Source organism: Anser brachyrhynchus (genome assembly GCF_964034855.1).
Source record: "Anser brachyrhynchus genome assembly, chromosome: 1".
Lineage (NCBI taxonomy): Eukaryota > Metazoa > Chordata > Aves > Anseriformes > Anatidae > Anser > Anser brachyrhynchus.
In genome coordinates this window covers 208024637-208046006 of record NC_137694.1, presented here as the reverse complement: position 1 = coordinate 208046006, position 21370 = coordinate 208024637, and the positions used below count along the sequence as shown (strand labels likewise).

Below are 21370 nucleotides of genomic sequence, written 5' to 3'. Positions count from 1 at the left end.
GCTCTCACTGCAGTAAATTGGAACGATTCCTTCTCTACCTGAGAGCAGAAAGCATTCTTTTTACTGATTTGTTTCAACTTTATTTTTTTCTTTCCAGAAAAGATGAAAGTCTTTCTAATTGCCTAATCATACTCACACAAGTTCCAGGACAGATAAGAAAAAGCTTTGAGTTTAATGTAGAGGAAAGAAACTTGGCTAGTGGCTAGAACAAGGGACTGGAAGGCAAGAGGTTTGGGATTTATTCCTATCATTACTATTTGCTTTTACATGATCATTGTCAAATCATTTAACCTCTGTGTCTCAAGTTGCTCTATACTGGAAAGAAAAAAAAAATCTCTATTCCAGGAGGATATTGCATGGAGTGAGGCCTAATTAAAGCCAGTAAAATGTTTTGAGATCCTTGGATAAAAGGTGCTATAAAAAGTTCCAACTATTAATTGCTTCACTCTCCCTAGTAGATTTTAAGTCACATATCTCTTTGAATCATGGATCTCTATTAAGCGAAGATTGCTAACACTATGGAATCCTGCAGTTGTTGGCTTTTTAATTTCAGAAACAGATGTCCTGTGAGATTGAACCATTCTTACTTATGAACTAACCTAAAATCTTCTGAGTTTTGAAATAACACAGGAAAATAGCCTGCCACTAACTCATTTCACTTTCATCCTTTTCTGTACATTCTTCTCTCTTCTGTTAAGCCCACCACCTTAGTACATACACTTTTTCCCAGGTGGATTACAGAGATATTTTTTTCCCCCACAATCAAGACAAAAAATCTTCTTGGGAAAGAGTGTGTATTGTATAAAATCTATTACTTCCCAGGTTCCCAAGCTGCGGAATATGCAGCATAGGAAGCTGGTGCTTGAATCAGCACTGCCTTACCTGAATCCTGAGCTGTCTAATAGTTTCTTCTAAGCATGTGCAGGGATGTTAACTACCGTGTAATGCAATCACTTCTCCTTTGGCTGCCTTTTCCTCTTATAGGATTACAATGGGCAAAATGTTCAATAGACAGTGATCTAAAACTGGGTTATTTAACTTAAATTCTTTAAAAGGATCACCCTATTTCTTGTACCTCTGGCAAAAAATTACAAATTTTCTTTTTAAGAGAGCAAGGAATATAACAGACTACTACCATACCTAGAGTCCGTTGGTAGGTGTTTGGTTAATCATAGTATTGTTTGAGCTGAACTGCTTTTCAAGAAGACCCAAACACAAATCTAAACACAACTTTAGAAGAATAAACCTATTGTTAAGTTCACTATCATTTGGGAAAACAACAAAAACACAGAAATATAAAAAATGTTCAATTTGCTCCAAGTTAAATTAATATTCTTTGATGAGTTGGATTTCTGTTACTAAACATGAAGCTAGTAAAAGGCAAAAAGGACAAGAAATGTTTCTTTGAAAAATGGGTGAAACCATATTGCTGCTCAGTTTTGAACCCAGCATTGATACTATCCACTCTTTATGTCTACCTGAAGAAAATTTAGATTCATGTTTGCACTGAAATATTCCACAGGGACATGCAGCATTGATTGGTATCTCCTCTCTTTTCCACTATCCCCAACTGAACAAGCACAACTTTATCACCTTGCACTTGGCGCAGATACACAGCAAGCAGAACACTTCACTGGTTAGCAATATCAGGATGTGCTAAACCAAAGCCAGAATGAGCTGCCCAGCTTTATCTAAACAAATGCAAAAGTACTGCAAGGTAACTGTGAAAAGTCAGACTCCAAGCAAATTTCCATGTATAAAATACACCTTTACAGGTGGTGCTGGGGTGGAAATAGAGACGTTTATCACTAGGTAGCAAAGTTCCATACAGCCATGTCAGGAAAAGAGCAACAATGATGAATGTAACTTTTTTTTTGAAGTGAAACTGCATTTTTAAGCATTTCCAGGGGGAAACCATACCTTTCACACCAGCAAAAACAGGATTAATCACTTTCCCTAGACCTGGGGTCTGCTGTAAAATAGGAACCAGCTTGTAGTACTCAAGTATAGGTGAGAGCTCTCTGCCTCTGTCCTGGGTTATATTTAATTCTTTATTTATTGAAAATGCTCCAGCTGCAGTTGGAGTCGCACTGTTCAATATTTATTATTGTTTAACCTGTGAGGAAATGGGAGCATGCTGAAAATATTTTTGATCAATGGATTCAATCTTGAAAGGCTTTCAGGTGTGGCTGACTGTGATTTCTGCAGACTGAATCTCTGCTTTCTACTCCACTCTCCAACCATTTGCAACTCAAGAAAATGTTTTGTGAAAGGATATTTGAATTTTTATTTTTTGCTGTCAGTACTGCTTCTGCCACAGTTTCAGTCAACAGACAGTGAAATACCAGAACATGGTACATAAGCAGTTTTACTGCAATTTTGTAACTGCTGTTACCTAATGCAATGGTAATATTTTCAAGGTTACCAGTCCTATTTCAGAGTTTTATTTCAAGCTGCTTCCAGTAATTACATAGCAGAGCACCTGTGCTGGATGAGCATCAAGGGTATTAAGGCCAAAAATCTCACAGAAAAAAAAAATATCTTAAAATGATTTTTTTTTTAATTATTATTATTATTATTCAAGCAATTCAGCAGAACAGTCAACACCCAAATTTGTGAATATGTAAAGCATGAGAAGCAGAAAATTAAAAGGTGACTGTACAGCACACGCTCTAATTGGCATCATTCAAGCTGGTGAAGTACAGATAAAGAACACAAAAATGGAAAGCTAGAGCTCAGTTCTAAAGAGCCCTTTTCAGAGATTTCAAATTTTACTAGTAGCACAGAAAAGGACTATTATAACTACTTATATTTCTATACAATTGAGATATACAGAGAAACATGTCATCAGTCATTTCATACACCTAACAGCAAAGCATATAAACAACGTGATTAACTGCTAAAGAGATTGTGATTCCTACTGTTTGGAAACAGAGCTGTTACTTCTTGTAATTGATCTACTGAGTTAATCATAATTTTGTTTCCAGCCACAATGCTAATTTCTTGTATATCCCAAACTATTTTATGCCAACATGCTTAGTACAGTTGCCCTGTATGTTTAGTGTAGCTTTTCTGTAGGATGTTCAGAAATCATCAGATTCCCCCAAAGAGCAGTGGTTTGCTACTAAAGCATCAATCTACATCCTAAATCAGTAAACATGTCAAGTCTGATAGTGTATATATATAGGGCTGTTGTCTTCAGATAGGGTCCCTAAGCAGCTCCATTTTAAAGTCAACAGAGTAACCAGATTGTCTTTGTATTTTCAGCACACTGAGAGTTCATTTTGAGAAATTTTTATGATTACAAATGAAAGAACCTTATCAGGGATTCAGCTTTCACTGAAAACAAGTTGATACAGTTTAATCATAATTTAGACAATACAGATTTCACCTGGTGCAACTTACATTGATTACCCATTGTAACGTACATTAAAGAGATGCGTTTACCAACAGCTCCCCCCACATCCCCCCGCCACACACACATTTCTGCACAACTATTTCCTTTAATAACTGTAACTTTGCATGTGATAATTGATGCTCCAGATCTTGGAGCAGACAATTAGAAGAAAGCAGGACTGGGAGAGACCCCAGGATATGTCTTAATTCAAACCTTTACCCCAATGAAGGCAAGTTCCATTTGAAAAATGTTTCTTCAGCCTTTTCTGAAAGATCCCCAGGAACCATCTCCACAACAAATTGAAGCAGTTTATTCCATCTTTTAGTTTTCTGAACCTTGTTCAAGCTATCTGCTGCTACCTGACTTAAATCAGCTTCAGTTTAAATCCCTGTCTCTTGCTTTCTCCATTATGAACACAACACAGAGAAGAAACTATCTGCTTCTTTTTGCAGCAGCCTCTCATCAAGCTCATCAAGCTCATCAAGCTCCCTTTGCCATAAACCATCTCAAGCACTTTCACATTTCTTTTGTCTCACTCAGCATGCTTTCATGGCTTGCCCTTGTTTCTCCTCTGAGGTCTACGTCCAGCAAGTTCATAGCTTCCTTACATGCTTTAAGGTGGGCTCTCACTGAAGCTGTATCAATATCAAGCAGAGCAGAAGGGTTATTTCACAATTTGTAGGTGGTGTCCTTATTTACACTGCAAAATGTCATTTGCCCGTTATTACAGCTACATAGCATTCTTCACTCATATTCCTTTTGTGGTTTTATATAGTCCCATACCAGTGAGACTGGACACGGAGTTCTCTCAGCAAAATAAGTCACGATTCCCCAAGCGAGCTTAAGTTGTGCCCAGCATGTGAAAATCTGTGCCCTCCAGTGATCAAAGCAGTCACTGATCACACAGACTTCTAAGAGAAAGTCATACTCTGAAACAAAAGAACTTAAAAGAAAATCTGAAAACCACAGGACAAATTATATGCACACCTATGGCATTAGATACCTAATTATCTCACACAGCTGGATCCTAACCCTACTAAAGAAATCATTCTTCCTTTTCTTCTGGCTCCCCATCTTCCTTCAGCATCTATAGAATTCAGTTGGTCTCCTCCATGGGTTATTAAATTGCATAACTTCTCTTGATAAGTAAAGAATGTCACTGTATATAAAACATATAACAGTTTCCTGATTAACATATTTATATCGCCTAACTACATAGATTCACAAACCCATAGAATAAGTTAAACTGGAAGGCACCTCTGGACATCTACTCCAACCACTACTTAAAGAGGTCTAACTGGTTGAGTTTCCTATGCGACCTGTCCAGCTGAGTTTTTAATACTACATGTGGAAATAAACCCCCTTCCACCAAGTAAAGATTTTTATCCCTTCCTCCCAGTACAGATCCATGCAGTATGTGAAATTATTGAGCCAATACATTTCCCAGGAGTCTTCCCTCTTCCCCATAAAAGACATAACAAAGAAGACCCATTTGTTTTTAGTTAATGACGAGTCTAAGTGACAAGCATTTCAATCACTGTGGCTACTGTCAATGAAAATATCCTTTACTCCTCATCAGTTTTTAGTTCATGTATCACCATATACAGCAATCTGGCAAGTCAAATCTACTGAGTTGGGTTTCTTCACTTTAAATTCATAGAGCTTTCTCTCATTGCCAGGTACAAAACCCATAACAGCATCTGAAGAAAAGGTTTTACACACAATTGAAAGAAGCAGCATTCCACAGTGAAGACAATATGGGAAATGAAAGAGTTAAAGTAACTGTATTAAAAAAAAAAGTCATATTTTAAATTATTTCTTTTTTTTTTTTTTTTTGTTTTGAAGAAATAAGTCTTATCAGGCTTAATGGGTTTTAGTCATTCTTAACAGCTACCTAATGAGCTCTCCAATTATATAAAGAAGAGCAATTCAGTTCATACATTATTGCATCCCCTCACAGAAACGCAGTTCCCCCTCTTCAGAAATGACTCACTCAAGGTCATGCAATAAACCAGATGTAGTTTTAGGACTAGAGCGCAGGTGTTCCTGGCTTCTGACCTTATAACTATTCCTCTAAATGTCGTGCAGTTTTCTTGATACTTTCTAATACCTTAATATCTGACAGACATTAATCAGCTATGAATACAAACTGCATGGATGTTTATAGCACCACAAACATTCTTTAGTATCAATAATGAATCAAAACCACAATGCTTACAATGTGTACAACCAGAACACTGGAAAAAAAAAAAAAAGTGAAAAAAAAAAAGCTCTCAATCTTTCTATCAAATTGAACTTCTCACATTTCTTAAGAGGGAGCATCTGTGTATAACACTGCCTACAAAACTTTGTAATATACAGTGACACAAAACACAAACTGAAAACTTTTCTCTCAAGTGTGGAAAGTTAATCTGGTGGTTCTGAAGTTATTTCAGAAGGGGAGAGACAACTGTAGACATTTCAAATATTTTTTGTATTTAGTAAATGTCTATTTGAACATGATATAAACTTGCCTTTGCATAGCTCACCATTATATATTGCAAAAGAGAAGAAAACATATACAAACTGCTTACCAACAGGACTGTTTGCTAGGGAGATGTTTCATCCAATATTTGTACAATCTTTTATCTCCAACACAATCCATATACTATTACCAGGGTCCTGTAAAATGATAAAGACAAAGCAAACCATAATTCTTTGATGAATATTGTAAATAAGAAGTACAGTCTTAATAAGACTATATGTTATAAAATTTTCATATCATGTCTACTAGAAGAGTGTATCTATTATTATAGGGCATTTTAACTAAGAAAAATGTTAGAGAAAATGTCATGTGAAAATAACACAGCAAATTACTGGCAGGTGGGTGTGTTTTGCTTTGTTGTAAAAGGTTTGTAATCTATACTATAACATGTTCACAATGTAAAATGCATAAAAACTGTGTTGTGTCCATCTATCTGAATGCAGATATTTTTCTGGTGTTGCCTGAAAATCCAGTGGCAATCTCAGTAGTAAACTCAACATGATTTGAAATTAAAAAAAAAAAAAAAAAAGTGGAATTTGTCTTGCTCTGCTTTATCTCCTTAAAGCTTAGTCTAAATGTGTTATTGAGACTCTCTCTGAAGCTGGTGGAGAAAAAGAAGCATCTCTGAGAGCAAATCATGGCACGTCTGGGGATATCCCTCTCTTCGCACAGGCTGTTTTCCTGATCATTTCAGACTGGACTGCCAGATACTTAACTTAGACAACCTGAATCCCATTCAGAAAGTGTGCAAGAAATAAAAACAAACTAATAAAAACTACATTGTCCATTTTTATTTCAACTATTCTTAGCTGTCCTCCATTCCTACAATCTGCTGTGTGACAGTGGTTTAGGACTCCTGCATGGTTGTGAAGTTCTGCCCTTTCCTGAGAGTTCAGGATTTAATGCAAATACCTCTCACTGAGCAAACACATGGGTTTAGGATCAGCAAAACACTGTAAATCAGACTTCAGACACCTTTCTCAAGGGCTGCTTTGAGATGACAGGAAAACTAAATGGAACAACCTTAAGACTTCTGTTTCAGACCAAGGAAACCAAGTACACAAACCCCTGTTCAAGACCCCTATTTAGACACACTTTTCACATCTTACACGTTTGTAGGACACATAAAGCTCAACATTTACAAACAAACTGCACTATATTCAGGGTACAACATAAATATTTTCCAACTGTGCAGAACCTGCTAAAAGATGTGTTCAGATCTTCTTTCACTTTTACTAATGCAGCCTCCATACCAATAACAACCACAGCACATGTAACCACTTTATGCAAAAGGACTAATCTTGCCAAATATGAGATGGTTGCTGAGATACAGCCTGGTCTGCCCATCAAAGAAAAAATATTCCATTTCAATCTGCTTTTAGTGAATCCAGGAACATCCTCAGCCTAAACGCTCTTTAAGAATGTTCTCCTGCCTAACACGCACCAATTAGAAGTAGGAAAAGCAGATGGCCAAAATAAATTAGAGGTAGTATACCAGCCCTGCCTCAGATCATCACCATTGGCAGATCTAAGCAGCTGTACCAGCCAGTCAGTAGTTAGGAAGAGAAGTATATATATATTTTTTCCTCCATCCCTTTCCGGAACAAAATTGAAGAGCCATTGCAGCTGTTGTAGTACTCAGTCCACAGACGAGTAGAAAGCAGAAATCTGGCCAGGGATACATGAAGTCCAAAACTTTTTAGATAATGCTTTGATTCCTTGGTACTGCAAACACAACAGACACTTCAAAAGTCCAGTGAAAATGTGCAAAAATCTTCACAATCCTTGCATAAAACAGGTCTGCCTCATTTAAGCTGTAAGAGCTTGATGCAGCATGGTACACAGGTGAGAATGAGGAAGACAAAAAATAGTGGAGGAAAAAGAGTTATAGCCATGAGTGGTGGAGACAACTCCCTGCAATGAATGGTGCAGGCTGAATTTTCATCTGTGTTCAAGCCAGAAAAGACTTCACAAGGCAAGGAAAAACAGCAGTCAGCTTTAGGTGGAGGAGAAGAAAAGGGGATAAAAAGAAGACAGGACAACGTATTGCAAGTGAATGAAGATAGCCCTCCTGAGACAGTAGGGTAAGGTCTGCATCAGGCACAAACCCAAAAGAATAATATAGGCCATTTTAAGAAATGCTTTCATCAGGCAGTCTGTGACAGGCATTATGGAATGAAATAAGATGTTAAGGATCTACCTCATCCTGTACATTAGAACATCTGAAGCTTTGCTGAGGCAACTGAGCTAACTGACCTGTCTCTGTGTTTCCTGAAATTAATCAAAACAAACACAAATTTCAGCAACCCAAAATGACTTAATTGAAAGCCTTTAATCTTTCCGGTGAGAAAGGAAGAGTTTAAACAAAGATCTAAATGCTAAGCAGGCTATGAAGAATAGCAAGTTATCTGAATATTGAGTGAAATAAGAGACTGGTCTCTGCCATTGCAGAACATACCTGCAGAAATGCAAGTATGCCTGGAATAGGTGTCTTTAATTTTTTTTTCTTTTCTTTTTAATTATTATTATTATTTATTTATTCTGCCTTTAAAATTGAAGACAAATTGCAGTCTATTTTATTTATTTATTTATTTATTTTAAAATTTCAGCTGGATTTTTTTCTCCATCTGTACCAAAAAGTGTAAATACTATATGGTGAATCTAATTTACACAGCTGTATTTCATATTTAGAAAGTCAGGCAATTTTACGATGCAGAATTAAGCGTCTAACACGTCATGAGCATTACAAGACACCATTTGTCTTATTTACCTGAAATGCATATCTGGATAGCCCAGGCCATGTACAACTAGCAGCTATTGTACTAGCTTTGACATGCCATCTTTAATGTCCTTTATTTATGATAAATAATCCTTGTTAGTATTTCCACTGTATTTTGAAGGCTTTCTACCTCTTCATAGTGTATTTTTCTCACCAGTCTAACAGCTTTATTCAAGAGAATCAACTTCTGAATACGCTGTTTTTGTCCTTTAGGTCTTTCATTGGTGACTTTATTTAATAGTTGGACCAGTCTTAAAGTAGCTGGGATATTATTTGGGATAAATATATGTCAAAAACATGTTTTCCAGAGCTTTGCGAAAGCTTTGCATGTGGAAACCTGTACTACATTTCTCAAAAGAATAGATTCATGCATTTCTTGCATTCCCAGATATCCACTTTGGTTAGAAATAACTTTTTATAGCATTTGAGCTTTTTCAGGCTTACTCAAATCTGGGAATTACAGACTGTGGAAATATCATATCACTGCATATAACACCATTTGAATTAGAGTCCTGCTGTGTTAGGCATTGCACACAAATTACATCCAGATTGCCCTTTAGCCCTAATTGCTCTCAGTTTTTATTTATAGGTTTAAAAGAAGAGACAATCAGCCATACCAAATTCCAGTCTTTCTTAATAATTACTTACAGATACATCTCACTGTGAACAAAACCAGCTGCCATTTTCCATTATCTATGACAATCATTCACAAAAGCATAAAAAAAACCCACCCTCCTAAAATAGCACCTTTGACCTTCAGACAAAGTGGAGATTTGTACCAACAGCTTAAAGTACAAAGTAATGTAGCAGACTGGAGTCCAAGAATGGGTGAAAGAAAGTGAGCTCTGAGTCATAGCTAAACAATATATATATATATATATATATATGCATATATACTTTTGGCATGGTTTTCATCACAACATAATTTTACAAAACCTTTAGATTTGCTGTAAGGAACATGTTTATCGATTATCTTGCACTGAATTTGCGGGACTTACGGTGTTGTACTAAAGATATGTTGTTTTTCCATGTAAATGAGAACAGAAGATAGAGTAAGGGGGGAAGATGGGTGGATAACTATGCATCATAATAAATTTGCAGAGATCTTGCATATCTCCCAACATCAAGTGAATGTCCTGGATGTACCCGCAGTACTTCTGGAATGGCAGTTCTCTTCCATGTTGAGGTCTCTGAATGATATCTTAAACGTCTGTTTTTGAGAGAGCTAACTAATTGTTTAGAATCACAGCTGTATTGATTAGGGATGAGATCCAAATACCCAAAAGCTTAGACACATAGATTACAAGTAGACACTCACAAGTAGGCACATACATTTGATATATAGGTATCTAAACCTGAAACCTGAAACTGAACCATACTTGGAAAATTTGACTTAAGTTTACCTTAAGTTTACCTTAAGAAAAGCAGCTAGAATGAACTCAGAGATTTTATAGGTTTACTAGTATACAGTAAACCTACCAATGTGGCTGATAGAACACAGGACATACAAAAAAACATCCTTTTGGTAAAGTAGCTGGTGGCTAAGTCATCTCAAACAGCAAAGCCATCCTTAGGGCGCTACATCAAAATTTCAAAATTTCATGTCTACATAATACATGTACCTTAACCAAAACTAGAATATTTCCACCTTTTGAAAATAGTCTTTATTCTAAAAACAGCTGAGTTTAAAAGAGAACCAGAAGCACCATTTTTACTTCCCTACTATGGCCTAATAAGGAAGGCACCATTTTTTGCATATTTTAAGAATCTGTACAGCATGGATTGTGTGCCTTTCTTGATGAAAGATTGACTTTATTTACCACTCCTGAACTAAGATAAACAAACAAACAAAACAAAACAAAACAAAACAAAACAAAACAAAAAAAAACAACAAAAGAACTTGCTGGAAAAAAAGTTGGAAGACTGCATTTCAAAGAAAGATGATGTTGATCAGACTGACATAGTTCTTATCTAGGATGGAGTTAACAACCTCAGGCATCAAACTGATCTAGGATTTGCAATACATAACATTTTAAATATTCACAATGACTAATTAGAGAAATGCAATTATAAATCATAAAAAAAATATTATAAACAGAATTGAGCAAGGCAATCTCTGTGGCCACTGCCCCTTAATAAGCTTAAAAGATCTCTTCTATGAGAAAATGTAGCTTTGAGCAACAGTGGATGTGCAGCTGATACTTGATAAATCAGACCTGCTTCCAGAAGATGTCAGTTCTCATTTTCCTTCCTGTAACCTTTAAATAAAAATAAGTGACATTCTGACTTGTACCAGAATCCCTAATGAAACTGAAAGGCTGTTGAAATAATTACCTGGCAAATCAACATGCGTATATATAGATCATTCTCCTGCACCTTCTCACTTTTTTTTTTCTCACCTAATTTCTCCTATCCATTTCGTTTTTAAATCACATGCATGGAAGATGGAAAAAAAATAGACCTGGAGCACAGCATGATACAGTATATAGCTTTAAAGCAGGTGGAATGAAATGAAAATCTGGCCTTGAATTCCCTTCTTCCATAAAACTATCTTTTGTCATTCAAGTTACTCTAGGGACCCAGGTCACCTGCACTTTGCTTGGTCTTCAGATTTTTTTTAGATGACAAAGGAAGTATTAGAACTGTATGTACTTCAAAATGATTTTATGTTTACATTTATTTTGTGTATGTATAACATTAAGCATAATATGAAGGAGCAGCCACTGTTTAAAGATGCTAACAATAGGTATTTACACATATTACTTTGATATATCCTACAGAGAAGTATTCACAAAGACTAACTTTAGCTTTGGACAACTAATTTCCCCAGGCTTCCATTACAGTCAGTTCAGGGAAGGGATACTCCAGAGACTGATTTAGATTAGTAGAGTAACTTTCGTTAGCCTTTCTGACTGTCCCCCAAAGAGTACCATTTTATGACTAATTGACATCCTCAGAAAATTCTTGTGCAAACAAACACCTACCTCAAACACACAGACCACATAAAATTTGTCTCTTGCTTTCATTCTCAGTGCTCTTTCACAGCAGAATCCATTCCTTTCAAGTTATTACAGTATTGCAAAATATTGCTTTAACAGCAGGGTTGCTGCATTAAGCAGTGCTTGGTATTTGAATCATCACTGCATCATTCTTTTTGCATCATTCTTCCACTACATGGAAATGTTAAAACATGGTTCTCCTGATGGTCTTAGTGGCCCACATTTATAGATCTCTATATCTGATTAAAGGCCAGGCTAGGGATGATGTTTCTTGAGCTAACATTTCTTGGAAGATGAGTTCTTAAAAAAGGGTGACTGGACCACTCTACATAGTAAGCATTCATTTGTATTCACATGTCCACATGGAAATTCAAAATGAAGGTGAACCTTGGAAGAGCAAAGAACACAGCATCTCTGTGAAATCCCTTCTCTTTACTGTTGCTGTTTCTCTATTTGAAAAAGTTTTCTACTTGGAGTTTTATGTAGCGTGGTAAAGTGCCCTTGAACACACATCTGCTAAGACGACTCAAAGCCTATTAACTAGTAATGTGAAGAAACATACACTCATTTCCAGGATTCATCTGTACTTTGAACAGAAAATCTTGAGCTCCTTGCTAGCTACTCAGATCGTCTCTGAATGCTGTATTGATCTTATGGGAAGATAAGGGCTGACAAACTGCATTTGATGATGTATCTGGTCATTGTAATAATTCAGTTAATAATTTGCCAATCCATTGATAAAATGTATTTACTGGCATATAGTCCCTGGTTTACAATAGCTAAAAACCTGTTACTAATGCTATAAAGAGAAGGAAAGCAGGATTCTCATCCCATGTGCTACTTATTCACAAAATGAAATCCAAAGTCCAATATTTCTTCATTGTTTTGTTGTTGTTATTTTCTGTATTATCTTCCCATAAATAGTCTATGGCTACTAGACCATAAAAAATGGTTACATAAAGATTTTAAGTATTTGAAAATATTAGTAGAATGAAAAAGATAACTTTGAACACAGTGGAAACTTAAGCCTTTTGTGATTTGATAAAATCTAGACAACCTGATACCAGTCACTGAACATTTTTGTATTTTATAGCATCCCAAGTACTGAAAGTGAGAAGAGAATAAATGAGTGTTATAACAAAGTGAGATTATATCCAATTCATTATAAAGAACTCAGGATTCCTGAATACGGTACAATGCAAAAGTCTACGACAACAAGTTTTCCATCTCAAAAATTCTTTTACCACTGCTTGTGAATGTTTGAAATGCAAAGGGTTTAGAATGGTTTAAAGCCATAAAGATGTCAAACTTCCTACAAAGCTAGTAGTGTCCAAAAGTTTTCAACCTGAAGAAGGCTTATTTCTACTGTTAACAAGGAGGGACAACAGAGACCCTTGAGAGAGATTCATCACACCTAAGTTAGACATCTGCATCTGAGCTAGTCACCCTAGGCTCCCTTTCCAGTCAACAAGAGTGAACAGCACTGTTACAGTATGAGACATCTGTCTCCTTTAGACTTCTTCTTTAAGATGACATGTTTCTCACTCCAAAACCCCTTGTTTCTCTTCATTGATTATAACTAGAGTCTGGATAACTACCTTGGATAGTAGATTTTAAAAATCAGATGTGGAAATCCTACTTCTGCTAAGTCCAAACCCTTCAAGGGTGGGCATGGTTTAATGACAACATGTCAACATGGACTACAATCACCAGTATTGGCTGACAAGCTGTGCCTACAGTGATATATCACTGATGTTAAACTTTCTCACATTTAAGAAAAGCAAGGAAGTGGAGTTCAGTGCAACTGAATGCTTAATAACGGTACTGAATGGTAAATGAAATTAATTGTTCTTGTTGCATTTACTAATGGTTCTGATGAATAGATTCTTAAGGGGCTTGATCTACAGTTTTTTGTTTGTTTGTTTGTTTGTTTTTTTGGAGAGCTCACATAAAAGATGAGAAAAATTATCCAGTGCTATGCAGAAGATATAAGTCAAGGCTCCTAATGTTTATTTCTCATTGACTACCTACATATACATAACTCACAGTGGTAAAATTTTCCCTTTTCTGCCTGTTTTCATGACTTTGGTGGTTCAAACCCTTTGAACATGTAAGTTCTTGAATTATGTCTCCCTGCTACCCCTTATGCATATTGTTATTCTCCAACAGTATTGTTTATGATTATTTTTAAGAAAGGCTATTTTGCATCCATAAGACAAAAAAGATTATATCTTCAGTACATACCCTCAAGTAATTAGAAAAAAAGATCATTGAAGAAACATTTGGAAAAGGCATATTTTGTGATTTACTAGATAGTAACTAAATTAAACAGTCAAGAAATCCTCTCAGCTGAAGATGATTAGAGGCTGGGAGAGGATTAGGTGAAACATTAAATATTTAGCTCATGTTTTTCTCCTGCAGTCTGCTTGCAGCCACAGATGGAGAAGGGGCACTGTGGGCCTAGGTTCTCCTCCAGCTCAGATTTTATTTATTCTTAATACAAACTGAAAAGTTGAGGACATCTATGTGAAATGGTAACCAAAGGACACAGAACACTCTTCTCAGCTCTGATTTAACTAACTTCAGTAGCTGGAAAATATTACTGTTATTCATTGTTCTCTAACATTGCATCAGATGTTCTTTAGATGTATAACTAAGTAGCAATGAAGTCAAAATATAGAAGTTCTATTAATTTCTACACAACTCCGTTCAGATATGAGTTTTATTAAAATGTGTATGACTTGTGAGGTAGAAGCAATAACATTAATTAGCATTTGTTTGTTAAGAAAGGCTAAGTCCTTGAACATTTTTATATAGCATCTCTAAAATTAGAGTTTGATGCATCAGTATCTGTATCTACAAACTAAACCTAAAGAATATTGCTTGCTTCTATGTGCTCTTGTACTCTGCGTGAGAGTATCTAAACTCTCTATCCTTTCTGAGTGAAATCGTGAGCCAGTACACTAGGTGGGTAGAATGTTTTTGTATCGATTGAGCTAAACTAAAAAATGTTGTGCTGTACTCTTAAACAGAATGAGTAGGATGGATGCTGATGGATATTCTTGTACGAAGAAAAGACCTACCATCTCTTTTACTCTTTCATCCACACAGACACTGTAATAAATAAATAAATATATAAAAAAGCAAGGAAATGCTTCTGATTTCTAAAATTCTGATTTCTAATTCCATTGATCCAGTCTTCAGTTTGAGGCTGTGTACTCATCCAGCATTTCCAAAACTAACCTCCTGAGTCTTTTCATTTTTACTTATTTTTATTTTTAGATTAGATAGATTAGAAGAAAGGAATAAGAAAAATACAGAATTAGTGATTCTGGCTGTATAATAAAAATCTCAGTCATTACTTTCTATGTCAAATGTACAGTTTCTGTTCACAACAATTTTTTCCTCGCTTGGTAAAAAGGAAAACATGGCAGGGATTACAGTCTAAAACATAGCAACTGTCCAGAGTTAAATTCAGCAATAAATCAAGTGGCAGTGGGAAATGCATGTTGATGCCTTCCTTCATTCATCCTCTGTATGGTGAAGACATATATCTACCTTACGCTCTGGAGAGTCATTACAAGAACAAACTTAATTCTTGTGTTCTAGATAACAGTCTTGAAATCTGTGTTAGAAAGCAAGCTCAGGAGAGTAGAAATGTGTCACCCCTTTTGTCTAGTACACTTTGTTTTATACTGTAGGTCTTACACAAAACTCTCACTGAAGTCTCAATATGAGCAAAAGTCTGAAGAGATTCTGAATAATGTCAAGGAATGTATTCAACATTTGCCTACACTTCATAGATTTAAAGCCAGAACAGACAATTAAAATGCCTATCTTGCTGCTGGGCAAGCACATGCCAAAGAACTTCACTCACTAATTACTGTATCAAACTTATGGCTTCTGTTTGAATTACCACAAGCTCTTTTCTCTTTTTTGAAAGACCCAGTTTTGGTTTTACATTTCAGGTGGTGAGGAATCCATTATATACCTAGAAAAGCTTTTCCAATGCATAATCAGCTTCTCTGAGGATATTTGCTTTGCTTTTAGTCTGGGTTTATCTACTGTCAGCTTCTTCTCACTGAAACTCATTATGACGTTCTCGCAAATTAAAAAGCCATTACCAAAAGGAAGTATTTTCCTCACTTAAGTGTTGGTAGATTGTGATGAAATCACCTCTTAAACTTCTTTATGAAATAAATAAATAGAGAATTTTTACTTATATCTACTTGAAATACATTGACTGCTTACTGGAGCTATTAGGTAGCAAATATACCAGTAAGTTCCTTAAGGACTTTCTTAACCCCTCTAGTGCATCATAAGTCCAATATTCATGAAATGGTAATTCTTTCTTGAAGCATGGAATACCACTGAGTGAAAACACAAGTGTGCATTGAAATACTTTCTCACATACCTTGTCAGTCTACCCAGACTCAGTACATTTTAGAAAAGAGGGTATGACTTTACATTTTTCACCTGTAAAATTATTCCTCTCTTTCTGCCTCCTGAGCTTAAAGAATTGTTTTCCCAAAACCTCCCAAATGCACCCGTTCTTGTCTTTTGGGAAAGGAAGCAGTTGGGCTCACTCAAAGAAATTTTGAAAGTCCTCCTCGGAAAATCCCTTCAGTGGCTCCCTTCCAGCGAGTAGTATCCAATCTTCTGCTAATAATTTCCCCTTCTTGTTTTATAGATCGGAATTCCGTTAAATGGTAAAAACTCCATTAAATGCTATACATTTGACACATCCATATATAAAAACAAGCCAGATCCTTAACACTGAAAATTTTTATCCCCTCTTGTTATACGAAGCAAGTCATACACATAAACCTCTGCTATTCTTTTTTGTTGTGAACTTAGGCAGAAACTCAATGTTAAACAATTAGCTAAGAGCTACAGTTAGCTTCAATAAGCCCTATAGACTCTCTCTGCTCTCAATCTATGAATTGTTGTAAACGTTGTTTTTCTGAAATGTCTCCTCCAGCAAGAACAAGCTTCAGGAGAGAAAAGTAGATGTCACTAGTTTTGAGATCAATTTGTGGCAGCGACAACATATTCCAGTTTTAACCGGTGTTCAGCTAAAGCTATGTCTTTCTTGCAAAGCCTGCTACTAAAAGTGTTTACAATGCACCTGATTTGTACAATGCAGCTTATTTGGATCAACCTGGCTTGGATCATTAAATTCTTTTATGTATATCTATAGCAGTATTTTCTGCCATTTTCTGTAAGAAAGAAGGAGATCAATATATCTCTTTTGTGATGTCAAAGCACAATGACAGCTAACTTAGAATAGTCATGGTTTGACTGCTGTTAAATTTTGCTGAAGGTTATAAACCTCTTCTCTATGGTTAATGATCCACATCTGTACAAGAAAGTTAATTCTGGGTAGTCCTGACTAACTTCTGTGGCTGGGTTTGAGAATGTCAGTCCTGGATAAAATAAAATAAAACAAAAAATAAAATAAAATAAAATAAAATAAAATAAAATAAAATAAAATAAAATAAAATAAAATAAAATAAAGGAAAACATCTATTATCTTGAAGGTATTTTCCTTTTAGCACTTTATTATCTTTCAATATATCTTTGGTTGGCTCTGAAATATGAAGGTGGAATTACACCAACCCCTGTCTTGGTTCCAGAAGGGAGGTGGCACTGCACAGGTTCTGGACTGGTGTGATCATACCAGGGTATGAGGTTTCTAGGTCCACAGACAGAAAGTAACTTGTCTTTCAGTGCATCATGCTATCTTGACATTCTGATATACATGTTGTCTTAGACCATCTTAGACCATAGGTCTGACTAATAACAGCTTAAATTTCACCTTTGAACTTGATGAAAGTTTCAAAAGTTGCATTACGATGTAATGGGTTGAAAGCATCCTGCAACATAAGTGGAGTATATTTGCATATCCAAATATTCGACGCAATCACTTTGTCCCTCACGTTTTCTTTTAAATGCGTTTGTTAGGGCATTATCTGAATAAGATATAAAAATGGCAACACAAATAGTTACTTGTGCTGATTTGACTTGACAATACCTCTTGCTTTCTTTTTGCTAGTACTCTTTTTATTTTTTTTATTTTTATTTTTTAACTATTTTTCTTGACACAGATCCAGCTACTTTCAGCTTCTAAGTCTCAAAGATACCATCTGTCCTATATCTAGGAAAAGCTGTTCTCATTGTAGAATCTCCCTTATTTGACACTCCAGCTAAGATTTCTTATACTCTCTCTACTCCCACTATCCTAAGCATGCTAATAAAACAACACCAACAACAAATATTTCTAAATGAAACTGAAGTGAAACTTTTATGGCAGGAAAATAATTCATGCCAAAAATGCTGAACAAATTTGAACTCACTTCAAATAATAGCAATCTGCTTACTTGGAAGAAAAAAAAACACAACCACCACATGAATCTATAACAGATACTACAGGGAGAAGTACCCACTACATCACAACAGTAGAATAGTGGAGCAGGCATCCTACTTCCTGCTCTTATACTGCTAAAGGGAATGACAAAATGACCAACCACTCTTCCAATTTCTTACATCTTACAACAAATGTCATGACTGTTTCTTAAGAATGATAGTGTTTTTATTGTGACATTAAAATATCACGCTCAGTTGTTTTTTTTTTTTTTTTAAGCAACCTGGTCTAGTGGAAGGTATCCTTGCCCATGGCAGGAAGGTTGGAATTGAATGATTTTTAAAGTCCCTTCCAACCCAAACCATTCTATGATTCTGTGACTTTTTTTTTTTTTAATTATTATTTTAAGAATTAATCATAACTTGGAATGACGTAATGCAATATACTATACTGTGTACAAATTTCCACCAAGTTAACAGTTTCCAAATGTGTTTTTGAATGCTTGTACCCTGACCTTTGATTTTTCAAGAGCTAGCAGCATACATATCAGGCAGGAGCAGAGCTGCTAATCACACTAATTCACTTGTGACAGAGACTGGTTGCAGTATTCTGACAAAAATAATAATAATAATAAAAAAAATCATAAGACAAAACAAATTTCACATAACTATGAAAGAAGCCACATCTAAACACTTTTTACGGCTTGACAAAATAAATGAGACCTGGATGCTTTTTACTCTTCATATAGTTAAACATTGTTAATCAAAATATAGTTAAGAAAAAGATGAGATATTTACATATCCTACTGATTTCCTGTTTTTTTTTTTCCTGAAGAATAACATGAACTTTTATAACAGACTTAGATTTTTTTTAATCATTCAACATGTGACCTATGGATTAGAAAACATACAGTTCCAGAGATTAAAGTCCATTGTATAGTCCACTAAGTCATACGACACAAATCTATTAGACGATCTTGCTGGATAAATGGCCTTGTGTTCTGAGACTTCTGTAGAACTGGCCAGTGCCAGATTCTTCTGAAAAATAAGTAAACCATAATAACGGATGCTACAAGGTCAAAGAGTTGTGATCACCAGTATAATGTCCAACAAACTGCTGATTGTTAGTGATGTTCCTCAGGGATCAATACAGAAGCCACTACTGCTTGAAGTGTTAATGACCTGGGCAGTGTGAAAGAGTGCACCTCATCAATGTTTTGGATTAAACCAAATTGGGCTGGAACACTCTATAAGCTGGAGGTCAAGGCTGCCATTCAGAGGGTGCTTGAAGGGCTGGAGATGTGGACTTAAATGAACTTCAGGATGTTCGGCAAAAGTAAATGCAAAGTCTTGCAGCTGAGATGGAATAGTCCAAAGCAATAAAACAGGTAAAGTTCTGGTCATGTAGAGTGCACCTTTGCAGAAAAAGACCAGGAAATCCTGGCAGACAACAAGTTGAATGTGTCAGTAGCAAGCCCTTGTGCTGAAGAAGGCCAAGAGCATACCAGGCTTTATTAGCAAGAGTATAGCCAGAAGGCCGGGGTAACTGAACCTTCCCCTCTATTCAGTTTGAGTGGGACCAGATCTGGAGAACCATGTCCAGTTTTGAGTTTCCCAGAACCTTCCCCCCCCCCCCCCCCCCCCCCAAATATTGCCTGTACCTAGGCCAACAAAGGGTGTCGAAGATGACAAGGGGGCTGGCCCACATGATGTGTGAGGAGGGAATAAGAGAACTGCATTTGCTTCGTCTGAAGAACAAAAGCTAAAGGGAGACCTTTTTGTTGGCTATAACTATCTAGTGGGAGAGCACAGAGGAGGTGAAACCATACAGCTAAAGAACAAATAAAGGAGAAGTTGTAGCATGGGAAATTCTGATTACATATTAGGAAAAACATTCATAATTAAGTTAATAAAAAAACAAACAAACAGAGAAGATAGTTTGACAAGGTGGTACAATCTCCATCTTTGATACTTAAAAAAAAAAATCTCACTGGACAAGACCTCAAGAACTTACGTTGGTCACGTTTTGACACGGAGACTGGGCCAAATAGTCTCCACAGATCACTTCCAAATTTAATTAATCTCTGACATCGGCACTAAGTGATTTAAACTGTAAAACAATGCTGTCATTTTATTTTCTTATAAATCCTTCTACACTAGCTGTCTGTGTTAGGTTTATGTGGCAAGGGCTTGGTAGCAGGAGGGCTGCAGGGGTGGCCTCTGTGAGCAGAGCCCAGCAGCTGCCCCATGTCAGATCAGAGCCAGCTCCAGATGGCTCCAAAAGGGACCCGCTGCTGGCCAGAGCCGAGCCATGAGCAACACTAGTTGGGCCTCTGGGAGAGAAGAGTTAAGTATGGAGAAAAAAAAAAAGCTAAGAGAGAGGGGTGAGAACTGAGAGAGAAGCAGCCCCGCAGCCCCCAAGGTGAGTGCAGCAGGAGGGGAGGAGGTGCTCCAGGCACTCAGCACAAGTTCCCCTGCGGCCCGTGGAGAGGCCCCTGGTGGAGCAGGCTGTCCCCCTGCAGCCCACGGGTCCCACACGGAGCAGATCTCCACGCTGCAGCCCGTGGAGGAGCCCCCGGTGGAGCAGGTGGATGTGGCCTGGAGGAGGCTGCGGCCATGGAGAGCCCCCGCAGGAGCAGGCCCCGGGCCGGAGCTGCAGCCCGTGGAGAGGAGCCCACGCAGGAGCAGGGGGTCTGGGGGGAGCTGCCGCCCGTGGGGGACCCGTGCTGGAGCAGTTTGCTCCTGGGGGATGGACCCTGTGGTACGGAGCCGTGTGGGAGCAGTTCCTGAAGAGCTGCAGCCTGTGGGCAGCCCCCGCAGGCTCAGTTCGGGAAGGACGGCATCCCGTGGGAGGGACCCCACGGGGAGCAGGGGCAGAGAGGGACCGTGAAGGAGCGGCGGAGACGAAGCGTCAGGGACTGACCGCAGCCCCCATTCCCCATTCCCCATTCCCCTGCATCGCTTGGGAGGAGGTGGAAGGGGGTGAATGGGGGGGGGGGAAGGTATTTTTAGTTTGCTTTGAGTTTCTCACTGCTCTGGTCTGCTGGTGATAGGCAATAAATTACATTAATCTCCATATGCTGAGTCTGTTTTGCCTGTGACAATAATTGTTGAGTGATGTCCCTGTTCTTATCTCAACCCTTGAGTCCTTTCCATTGTATTTTCTCTCCCTCTGCCTTTCAGGATGGGGAGTGAGAGAGCAGTTACGGTGGAGTTTGGCTGCCAAGCAGGATAAAACCGCCACACTATCATATCTGGATATTCTTGCTGTCAACACCCACAGTTCAATTCTTTTTGTCTCCCATCAG

General features: G+C 37.2%; 1 protein-coding gene across 3 annotated transcripts in view; it reads right to left on the bottom strand.

Annotated features, from left to right (window-relative positions):
• The window catches only part of TENM4 (teneurin transmembrane protein 4), a 1681110-nt gene that overhangs the window by 751389 nt on the left and 908351 nt on the right, over positions 1-21370 (bottom strand). For all 3 annotated transcript variants that reach the window (XM_080576311.1, XM_080576312.1, XM_080576313.1), the window contains exon 6: positions 5971-6058. The gene's annotated coding sequence lies outside the window, so the exon portion shown is untranslated. The remainder of the gene's footprint in view (positions 1-5970; positions 6059-21370) is intronic.